This window comes from Pinus tabuliformis, chromosome 6 (assembly GCF_031772625.1).
Source record: "Pinus tabuliformis cultivar Carrire ecotype Pingquan chromosome 6, CPIR1, whole genome shotgun sequence".
NCBI lineage: Eukaryota > Viridiplantae > Streptophyta > Pinopsida > Pinales > Pinaceae > Pinus > Pinus tabuliformis.
Window position 1 is genome coordinate 127,404,568 of NC_142292.1, and position 12,700 is coordinate 127,417,267.

Genomic DNA, 12,700 nt, shown 5'->3' on the forward strand with positions numbered 1-12,700 from the left:
ATCAATGAAAGTTAAGAAGTACTTGCAGCCAGAGAATGAAGCAACAGGAAGAGGACCACATAAATCACTGTGCACAAGCTGTAAAGGGGCTGAGGCGTGCCAAGAGGCACGTTTGTCAAAACTGTCCCGATGATGTTTTCCGAGTACACATCCGGAACAAACACCATCTTTGCAAGATACCATAGGAAGACCTGTCACCATATTTTCTTTACATAGATGCTGAAGGGAGCGATAGTTTAAGTGACCAAACTGCTCATGCCAAAGTTTGCTCACTTCATCATTATGAGCAACAAATACTGAGGGAAGATGGGATGACCCAAAGTTGTGAAACTTATACAACCTTTTGGAATCATCAGCAAGACCAGTAGCTAGAATCTGTTTAGGATCTTTTAGATCCTTGATTACAACATCATGAGGTGAAAATTCAACAATTTTACCTTCACCTGAATGAGTTATCTGATAGACAGATAGAAGGTTGCAGGATAAGTTTGGAACACATAATACATCATTGAACTGACCATTGTCTAGATGAACAGTTCCAGTCCCTACAACATTAAGAGATCTATCATCACCAACATATATATTTTTGGTGTTACAATCATTTAAAGAAGAAAACATGGCTTGGTTTTTGGCCATGTGACAAGAGGCTCCAGAATCAATGAGCCACTCATGAGAATGAGAAGAAGAAGAAGATACATTTAATGCATAACCAGACTGAGATGATTGACGATGACATGCAGAAAGTGCCGTTCCGGAAGTTGAAGTTGAAGTAGGCTCCAGATGGATGTTATGTTTCTTCATTGCGGCTTCCAAGGCTTCCATCTTCTTAAAGCATTTAGATTCTAAGTGGCCATCTCGATTACAAAAGTTACAATGTCTGTCAGTCCTCTTCCATTTGTTTTTATTGGTCTTGTCATTTTGCTGAAATGATCTTTCATCTTGAGGCTGAGTTGGTTTAGGACCATTCCTTTGAGGATAAGACTTCTTAGGATTCTTTGAATTTGGTTGCTGCTGGGCGGCTAACGCTTTCGAGGAAGAGTTTCCAAGATTAAGAAGACCAAGGTGTAAGAGTTTTTCTTGTTCTCTTATTAAGGAATCACAAAAGGAGTCAAAGGAAGGGGGTTTGTAGTCTTTGCCTTGACAAATGAAAGCTTCCCTTGTAGAATGGAAAGTGGAAACAAATACAGAGTAGGCTGGTCCCAACTTAGTAAGGATGGAATAAATAAGGTTACCATCTTCTTTCTTAACTTTAACACCTTCCAAGAGATATCTAAGGGTCTTGAATTTGGACAAGAAATCTTCAATGCAAGAAAAATTATTAGGATCCAAAGTAAGCAACTCATTCTCAAGTTGATGGGCTCTAATTTCATTTTTAATCCCAAAAACTTTAGCAAGTTTTTCTAATGCTTCATGAGGAGTTTCAATTTCTGCAATGTGGAATCTAAGATCAGGAGAAACAGACATTCCTATCAAACCACGTGCTTGATCTTGTCTATTTTCCCATTTTTCGGCCTTGTCTTCATCTTTGGGTTTCTTCTCTTGGTCTGTGGCTATTCTGAAGAGACCTTTACTTCTAAGTAAATCTCCCATGTAGGCTACCCATTGGAAGTAGTTAGTGCTGTCAAGAATGACTTGGCATGGACTTTCCATTTTTTGAAAAAAACCTGAAGCTGAAGATGCTGAAAGTAAGTGGTCCAATGGATAGATCTCGAAAAAATAGGCGGTTTTAAAAAAAACGGCTCTGAAAAAGGCTTCCGGATGAAGAAGTTATGGCTTTTTGAAAAAAAATTGTTGACGTTGCCGACAAAGTGCGCGAATGTGCGGGAATGAAAAAATCCGCCCCCACAAAATGGAGACTTGAACCCAAGACCTCTACTCTCTTAAAAAGTCTTTGAACCAATTGATCTATACAAAATATTTGAGAGAGAGAGAGAGAGAGAGAGAGAGAGGGGGGGGGGGCCTCGATTTGCGTGCTTGCCTTGGGAAGGCTCTTTTCCCCTACAAAACACAAAACACAAAACCCAACACGAATATGCAAAGAAAAACGAACCTTACGGCTCAAAGTTAGCTTTAGCCAAAAAACTAGAATTTTTAAAAAAAATCTCAAAGTTAGCTTTTAACCGAAAAACTAAATATTTTTCTCAATGTTTCTGATTTTCCAAGATCACACTAAGGTGCAGGGAAAAGAGCATACGCATGAGAAAAATCCTTTCTTTCTGTTTCTGATTTGCCCAGATCGCACAGAGTCGCAGGGCAAAGAGCATACGCAGAAATGAAAGGTATAGATCCGGGAAAAAAAAAGGCTAAATAAACCGAAACCGAAATAAGCAGAGAGAAAATGACAGTAAACTGCAAAAAAAAACACTGTATACCTCCCGATCTGAAAAATGACGCAGCTAGGGCTACCGGAAACCTTTTCGCGTGAAACGAAAGGGGTTCCTCACTGAAACAGATGCTCCGAACGCAACAGAGCAGTCCTCTCGGCCCGAAAGCAGTCAGAAATAGCAGATCTAGGAAACGACAGCCGCATGCAGTTCTACCGGCTTCAGATTTGGATCACCAACGGACGCGGCCCTCAAATAGCTCTGATACCATGTAGGAATTTACAGGGTAAGTTCCTCAGAAAGAATACCAAAAGGACACCGCTCACAACCAGATCTCAAATCAATAAACCAGTATTTTTGACGTGGTTAAAACCCTCAGAGTGCAAGGAGGGAAACAGTCCACGGCCTGTCCTAACGTGGGTACAGACAATTTATTAATCAAAGAATGAAAATTTACATAAGCTTCTCTCATGCACGGATTACCCGAACAATGACCCTCCATGCGCTTTAAATAGAACTCATGGACCAATCGGGTGTCAAGCCACGGATCAAGTGTCGGTAATACCGAGGTGAGAGTGAACCGTCGGATCACTACATATCGTGACCGTCGGATTGTAAGTTACAAAATTTACAACGGTAAAGAAATACACTTTACCTAACTCTAACCTAACTCTATGCTAGACCAAGTTGAACTTAACTATATCCTATGTGTCGGAATATCCTAACAAAAGGAAGAAGGGATCAACTACAAGTAAGAGATCAACTACAAGAACTAGGAGAAATAATGTCTGATATAGAAATGACCACCTTTGTACTTAATTCACTAGCTGATGAATGGGGCAACTTTGTATCAAGTATCTATGGAAAGAAGGAAGCCACTCCATTAAGTGAACTTTGGTTATAATTATGTAAGATTACAGAAAATAGGTTGAAGGAAAAGAGTGATGTTGGATCAATTGAACAAGTTCAAGCATATGTTGCCATGGCCAGGAGAAAAGGAAAGTTTGATCCTTGGAAAAAGAAGAAGATCGATATGTCAACGATACTATTGTATGATTGTAATGAATATGGGCACTTTAAAAGGAATTGTCCCAAACTCAAGAAGGACAACAAGAAGAGAAAGGAAAGAAATGAAGCCCATGTTACCAAAGAAGTGGAAGAATTAGAAAAGGAAATCAAAGGAGGAAGTGAAATATCTCTACTATGACTGAGATAATCTCCTTCACATAGTTCTTTTCAGTTATAGAAAATGGTAGGAAGCATCACAAAATAGAGATGACATCATCATAGAAGCATGGAAGAATAACTGAAGTAGAAAGTCTACATGGTTGTAGTAGTCATCTTGATAGAAAGGAAGTAGTTCATGGCATCTTCATTGGAAGCGTATAAGGACAACTGAAGAAGCAATCTATATGGTTGGAGAAAGTTATATAGCAAGATAGAAGATACAAAGGTCATCATACATCATCATTATTAGAAAGGAGTGCTTGCAGAACAAGGATCATTGAGATCCTCCACTAGAATCTTTATAAGAAGGTTCACCTCTACTTGGAAGAAGTGTTTCACTGATTGTCTACATTCCACCTTGTGTGGGATCCATTGTTTATAAAAATGATGGTATGGTGACAAAGGAGTGCAACATGTTCAACTGGTTGAAGTACTTTCATCTTCAAGCAAGAAAAGGAAGTTGTTAGAAGGAAGTCTGGATGACTAAAAGAAGGAAAATGTATGTATATATTTAATAGATAAAGACATGTCATCATATAGTTGCAGATAACATGGTTGAATGCTCTATCTCATGAGTGTGATTGAAGGAGAAGGATCCCTTCCATTAGAATGATGCATGAAGGCATGTAGACAATGTGCCTTGAACTCTTCTACATATTGATAAGATGTAATCAACATAATGTGACCTCATATGGAAGATGAGGTGGTTGAAAATTATGGTTCCTATAATGAAGGAAATATGTATAAAAGTTACCGGGGAAGCAATATGTGAAGAAAGGAAGAAGAGTTCATGAAAGATGCAACTATAGTCATGTAAGATAAGATAAGTGATCAACATTCGATAACTAGAAGATTTAGCTATGACATCTCCATGAAAGAAGAAGGTATGAAGACCCTGATATGAATACTACAAAAGAAGAATCTTGGTAATGAATGTCTTGGAGATGGATTCATACATGTGCAGGATGTTGATCTTGCAAGAAGCTGATGTCATGAAGAAAGACCATCATAAAAAGGTAACTTTGATTTGATGTTCTTGTTCATTTTGATTTTTGAAAACATCTAGTTGGGTTAAAACAAGGCTACCGAAAGAGGGTTGTAGAAATCACCTATAACTAATACTCACGATATTGGATGGGAGATCCTAAAAGAAGCATGACTTGGAAGAGTTAGTTGTATGAAGGAAAGCCATATGTGGACTAGAAGATCACTTTTCAATGAAGAGAAGGATGACATGAATATTGGTTCAACACTATGGTTCATTGAAAGGAAAGTGATGGAGAAGATGGCCAATGCCCTATGATAAAGTGATGATGAAGAAGGCTCTATGATGAAGAAGATGAAGTTTATGACATGATGCAGAAAGAGGAAACCTACAAGCAACTGATAATACCATGATCTCCACCAAAGAGAAGATAAATGTTGTTGGAAACAAGTCCCTAGTTGAGAGGGAGCTTGGGCAAGTCCCTTGTTAAAAAGCGAGCTCAAGAATATTCCTTTTATAGGAATGAGTAGATCCTCCTTAGTTGAGAGGGAGAGATAGACACATTATTCTTGTCTTCATGTTATGAAGAAATAATGGAGGATTGGGTAAGCATTTGGTTTCCGATACTCTATGAGGATGTTGTAGGGCATCTAATAGGCAAGAGTAGTCGAAGAGGGAATTCCTCGAGGATGTGTTATTCCAAGACAAAAATTGTCCTAGAAGGACATACCTTGCAAACATCCGAGTGGGGTATGTGCCTTAAGAGATAATGATGATGGTGTTTATCAGTCATTGTCTCGCTAACATTTTACTATGATATTGTGGAGAGATAGAGCTGTTAGTCAAGGCCTTGCTGTGTGCCAATGTTGGTTGGTATGATTAGATGTGTAGACATAAGCTAATAAAATAACTTATGAGATGGCTTACCAATCCAACTCTTCTTATGAGAATTATTCAGTATGAGAATGTCCAAGTACCATGTATGGATTATGAATACCTCCCTAGTTAAGAGGGAGTGTAGAAAAGTGTAACTAGGTTCGGCCTTCATAATGTCTATTGTAATCATGATTTTATATATTTGATATTAAAGAGAAACATAATTTATTATTGTCATTCTTGATGCATGGGTGTCATGCTCAAGATAAATTTATTTGTAGGTCAAGCACCCATTGAGTGCTCTTAGGTTTTTCATAGAATTATGAAGTCAAAGGAGTCATTGTTATACATGTAAGACCCCTTTGGGAATATTGTATCTTGTAAAGAAAATTTTTGTATAGTCAAAAGTGTCATAAAGACCCTCCAAGACATTGTCAAACATGTCAACCTACAAGAAGGATCAACTCGGCCTCATGGGAAACAATTCGACCTCCTAAGAAGCCTATATATAAGAGACATCGACCTCACTTGAAGGACATCCATTCAACTCTCAAGAAGTTCGATCAAGGCAAGGAAGAAGACCAAAAGAAGAGCAAAATAGAGGAGAAGAAAAACAATTTTTTTGGATATGTTTTGGGCTATTCCTCTTCACACGTGCGAGATCTAGGGCATCATCTTATTGCATCTAGAAAAAAAATAAAGAAGTAGAGTTAGGGCTTGAAAAGGGTCTGCTTTTCAAGCTGAATTCCAAAGAAGAAAGAACCAACTCAAGCGAAGGAGAAAGAAGAAATCACCATCTTGTACACATGTGCAAGAACTAGGGTTTCTGCAGTGTCCGAAAGTTGCTGGTGTCGAAGTTGTTGGAGTCGAAGTTGTTGGAACCTATGAAAGTTGACTTGGTCTAGGAGGGGTCTTTGACAAGGGTCTTAGGTATTGGAATTTGTCATTTGAATTTCTATAAGAAGAGAAGAATTCTTGTGGGTCTTCTTCTCAAGAGGAGAGAATTTGTCCCTAACTTACAACGTACATTTTGTGTCCTCTTGTCTATTTGATTTTTATAGTTTGGTAGCTGTTTGATGATAAGAACATAATAATAATCAAATGAAAGAAGAAGCTAATCAATTTAAGTACAAATACATCACAAGAATTTACCAAAGTAAGAGGAATCACCCAATATAGTTGCCCGTATATTTCTCAACATTGACATGTGGTTGGTAGATAGTGGATCATTGAGGCACATGACTCGAGAGCATGGGAATATTTCAAGCATGACGGAATAGAAGTTGTCTCAAAAGGTTGAACTAGGAGACAATAACAACTATGCAGTCAAAGGAGTTGGAAAGGCATCCATAAAGCTGGTTCAATTCGGTAACAATGTACATCTCAACAATGTTATTTATGTACCGGGCTTGGATAAGAATCTTGTTTCTATTTCTTGTTTAGAAGATAAAGGAGATATAGTTGTTTTTGTGGATGGAAAAGTACTTGTTTGGTCCAAGGGATTTAGTATAAATGATGCTAGGGTTATTGGGATTCATGATGGAAGACTATATAGACTTGTCAACTAGATGAAGCACTAGTTCATGATCAAATAAATCTAAAGAATCTTTGGAATTGATTCATTTTGATGTATGTGGTATGATGCCTGTGAAATCACTTGATGGTTCATTGTACTATGTGACATTTATTGATGAATTCTCCCATAAGACATGGATATATCTCTTGAAGACTAAGGATGAGGTATTCAACAAGTTCCAGGAATTCAAAGCTGAAGTGGAAAACTTGACAGGCAAAAAGATCAAGATACTAAGATTTGACAATGGAGGAGAATACACCTCGAAGGAGCGTTTTTATTTCTGCAAGAAAGGTGAGATTAAGAGGGAGTTGATTGTCCCCTATAATCCACAATGGAATGGTGTAACAAAATGAACAAACATGTTCATTGAAGAATCTGTCAAGGCCATGATGCATGATTTGGACTTGCCATTGTTCTTATGGGGGGGGAAGCATCATAGAAAATTGTGTAAATTCAAAATATAAGTCCTCATAAAGTTCTGGATGATATGACTCCTAAAGAAGAATTCTCTAAAAGGCAACCAAAGGTTGGTTACATGAGGATCTTTGTTTGTCCTATATATATTCAAGTTCCTAAAGATAAGAGGAACAAGCTTGAGCCTTTAGGAAAGAAAGGCATATTTGTTGGATACAAAAAATCATCGAAGGCTTACAAAGTATACATTCTAGAGCAACGACAGATTGAGGTCAATTGAGATGTCATCTTCGATGAGAAAGTGGCATATTGGAAGTCTACAAAAATCTTCGTAGATTCCTTAGATGAAGTGAAGTAGTGGGCCTCAAGGGAGGAGAATTTGATTTTTACAGAATGTACTGGAAGACCAGAAGGACCTCAAGATCCAACAAAACTAATCATAGTTCCAGAGATTAGGAACAAACCAGAGTGGCTTAGATCTACATTGAAATAGGCAGAAGGACATGCAGCTCCTAATGGCACATCTAGAGAAGTTAAAAAACCCAAGAGGTTCTCTAGTTATGAGGCTCTCATGACAAAACTCATTGATGAAGAAATTTCCACATATGAAGAAGCAACTAGCCAACATGTATTGAAGGAAGCAATGAATGAAGAGTAACAATCGATCATGAAGAATAATGTTTGGGAGATTGTGCCAAGACCTAAAGGGAAGTCAATGGTGACTTCCAAATGGATATACAAGATCAAGCATGTTTCAGATGGTATTATTGAGAAATACAAGGCATAGTTCATGGCTATAGGGTTCTCCCAAAGAGAGGGAGAAGACTATGATGAGACCTTTTCTCTAGTGATTAGGTACACCTCTATTAGATCCATCATTTCTCTTACTGCTTCGTTGGGATGTAAATTTTACTAGATGGATGTGAAGAATGCTTTCCTCAATGGTGTGATTGAGGAAGAGGTGTACATATAGAAACCTCAAGGTTTTGAGGTATTTGGAAAGGAATCTCATGTTTGTAGGTTGAAGAAGGTATTGTATGGAATCAAGCAAGCTCCAAGAGCTTGGTATGCTTATTGAAAGCTATCTAACGAGACTGGGATTTACCAAGAGCCTTTACTTTAAGGTTGTGAAGAATGCACCTGTGATCTTACTATTATATGTTGATGACTTGTTTCTATCAGGTGTCGAGCCTCTTATCGTTCAATGCAAGAAGCAATTAGCATGTGAGTTTGATATGAAGGATCTTGGGTTGATGCACTATTACTTGGGATTAGAAGTATGGAAAAAATTGGCGAAGTCTTCCTTGGTCAAGGTAAGTATGTGTTAGAGATCCTTTAGAGATTTGGTATGGTGGATTACAAATCCATGGCGACTCCCATGGTGACTAACTTGAAGAAGTTAAGAGGCTCCGACTCCAAATTGGTAGATCCATCTATGTACTAAAGGATGATTGGTTTGTTGATGTATTTGGTTAACACTAGGCCATACATATGCTTTCATGTGAACACATTGAGCCAGTTCTAGGTTAAACCAAGACATGAGCATTGGATTACAACAAAACACATTTTGATATATTTGCGTGGTACTATGAATTATGGCTTGAGATTTGTTGAAAACAAGGATGTACAACTTTAGGGATACATCGATGCTAATTGGGCAAGAAGTGGTGAGGATAGGAAGAGTACCTCAGGAGTATGCTTTAGTTTGGGATCCACTATGATATCGTGGATAAGAAGGAAGCAAAGGTCGATTGCACTCAACACTATTGAAGTAGAGTACATTGCAACCAATGAGGCTTATACTGAATCAGTGTGGCTCCAGAAGTTTTTTGCAAGATTTTTGGCCAAGAGTTGGAATCGACAATGATAAACTTCAATAATCAAAGTTGTTTGAAGATTTTAGAGACTCCCGTGTTCCATCACATGTTGAAGCATATTGAGATCAAGTACCAGTACATTCGTGACATGGTGTAGAGGAGAGAAATAAGGCTCGAGTTCATCTCCACCAATGAGAAGACCACTAATGTTTTGACGAATCTGTTTCCAAGAGACAAGTTCATATACTTCAGAGAAAAGATGGGGCTCATGGAGATTACCCCTCTCATTGAGAGGGAGTGCTAATATGTCTGCAACACGGATGGAAATTCTCTCGAAAGGGAGAATGGGTCTAGGAGACCTAGAGGGCTCAACAAGCAGTGTTGAGTGAGTGTCTCTTGAAGGAGGACCCTTGTCACACACCAGGAATGGTGGAGTGAGGTCCTGGACCCTGATCACACATCAGGTAGGGTGGAGTGAGGTCCTTTTAGAATCTAGACCCAATCACCAAACAGGGAGGGGTTGAGTGAGGTCTTGGCCTAGAGTGCTCACCAGGAAGGGTGAGTGAGTGCTTGTTAGTTAAGGGTCTCAATATTTTGGCCTAGGTAGAGGCCATGGGATTTGAGGACCGATCACTTTGGAGGAGTGAGTCCTGATATGTTGATGGTTTCCATGGGTTTGATACTGCCTGGGATATGGCCACTAGTAGATGCTAATGATATATGATGATGCTAGTAATGATGGATAACCTTTTTCTTTAGAGAAATTTGTTCATGGATAACCAATGAAAATGATTATGAATTCCTACTTAGTTAAGAGGGAGTGTTGAATTTGTAACTACGGTCGGTCTTCATAATGTACATTTGGTCACTGATGTAATTTCATTTATCATTGTAAAGTATATTTATAACTTCTTGAGTCAAAAGCAAATTCTTTTTGAGTCAAAGTCCCATTGAAACTTTTTAAAGATGAAAATTTGAATTTTTGAAATTTAAATTTTGGCTTCAAAAGTGACAAGTTGGTTTCCCTCCAATTCAAGTCAGCCCTAGCCAAGAGACACATCCATTCACCCAATACAAACTACTATATAAAGGCAACTCAACCTCCTCCATTTGGTCATTTTCATTCTCTCACACAAGGCAGTTTCAGGGAAAGCAAGTGAAGGAAAAGAAGGACAATGAAGGACAAATAAGGAGGCAAAAATATCTCTTTTATCTCTCTCTCTCTCTCTCTCTCTCTTTAATCTTGCATGTCTGGATAAGTCTCTCTCTCTCTCTCTGTGGTTCACATTTTTCTATGGCAACTATTGCAGAGGGCCAAAATTTCTGGGTTATTGAGGCAATTGTTGCAGGGCTGAAATTTTTGGGGCTACTAGCTATTGAAGGAGGGCCAAAATTCTGGTTCAGACATGTAGAGCGAATTGTAGAATCATATTGGGTGACTTGAATTGTAGGAGAAGTCAGGGTTTGACCATAGGTCTAGGTGTGTCTCTCATTGAATAAGAAGAATTTCTCTATTGAAAAAGGTTGCTAGGTTTTTTCCCTTTGTGGGTTTTCCTAGGGTAAATATTGTCTTCTTTTGTGTGTTGTGCTCTCTACTATTTTTCCGTTCTTTATGGTTGAATTTCTGAAGTATAATTGCTAAATGATATATTGGAATAAGTTAAAATAAGATCTACATCAAAAGTAATTATTAGAATTTCAGAAATATTGTGCTAACCCCAATTGCACTAAGAAAATCAACACCCTGAGATATAGAATTTGATGTCCCCTGCTGAACTTACCTTCCTTGACACTTAGTCATTTTGTGCCACCACTTTCCGCATATATTTATATATATTTATATGCGAGCCTTCACCAAGGCTCCTAGATTATAAGACATATTCATATATGTTTATGTAGCCATCGACACAGTTGACCATTGCTGCCCCTCTTGAGCTTATGCTCATATATATAGATATATATTAATGTAGGGAGAGGGCGCCCTTGAATCCCTACCATACCAACCTATCTATCTTGAGCTTATATATATACATATATTCGGTCCATCCCACACACAATGATGTATGTATATAGCTATTCTTATTGAGATTTATATTATATATGTATATACATATATGAGTTGAGGCTTCCTTAGCTCGATCATCATGACCTATCTCTCATGAGCTTGAATAATTAAGCCATAAGGCCCTGCCCTTGGCTCATAATAGTATTGGTACCTCTCTTGAGATTATATGGGTTTTAATCCATCTCAATCATTGTGTCCATTATAGGCACACATCCATACACAGGTATATAAATATGAATAAGGGAAATGCATGCTTCCCATAAGAAATCACACAACACAAGGCCTGCTATTACCATTCATTTTAATGCATTAGACTAACCAAACGACAAAGTTTCACCCACATTGAATACTCAAGAATTTAGATAGGAATTGAGCTCATAAATAAGCGTAGAGTTTGGCAATGTTTCATCAAACAAATAGGAGTTAATCCACTCCTCAAAGCCATGAAGGAAATGACATTTCTCAACATCAATTCATAAATTATACACACAACAAGAATTTATACCACAGTTACAAGAAAATAAACCTAAATGAGCACTTATCTTATAATGAAGAACCTGGCAACTGAAATTGGGACTTCAACTCTCCACCCAACTTTAGATTGGTCTGCATTGCAATTCTTTCTTGTAGCCAATCACCCTCAAGCTAGATTCAAACCTTGAGGAGGAGTGCTTCCATAGAATTAATAAATGCTTCCAACTAAAATAGCGAGTATAAAGACCTTACCATCTCCACCCACCAACAATTCAAGGAATCCAAAGGCTGCTCCATCTACACCCTTCAGTCAATATAGGGAATCTAGAGGCTATACCACCTCCACCCTCAACAATACAGGGAATCCAGAGGGAATCCAAAGTTCACGAAGAAGAAACCAATATCCAAGCCAATAATACTTTTGATGGATCCACCCTAGAATGGGAATCTAGAGCTCACCTACTGAATGTTAGGCTTGAAAACGAGCAATGGAAGATGCTAGGGCACTCCTTGATTAGGGATCCAAAGAGAATGATCTCCACCCAAATTGGGAATCCAGATACTTCCGCCCTTCACCTGAGAGATGCCTGACCAACACTTCTAATTCTCGAACCAAAAGTATTCTCTTCTCTTCCACTATCCAGGAAATGGTGTCATGCTTCCTTCTTTGAATGAATGATCCTCCTATTTCTCTATCCACACTGCTCCAATGAGTTTCCTTCCTTCAATGTTCTCTACCTTCGTGTGTCCTCCACCTTGAAATCTCCTTCTCATGAAGCCTCTTCTTCGTTTTTTCCAACTACTCCGTGATTGTGTATGCTCATCATCTTACCCCCTGCCAATCACAAGTCTTTGGCAAATGGTTCAGTTGTAATTGTGTGCAGTAGTGGGGATTCTATTACGCGAGCTTCCTAAGTCACCCCTACCAGCACTGCCCGCTCT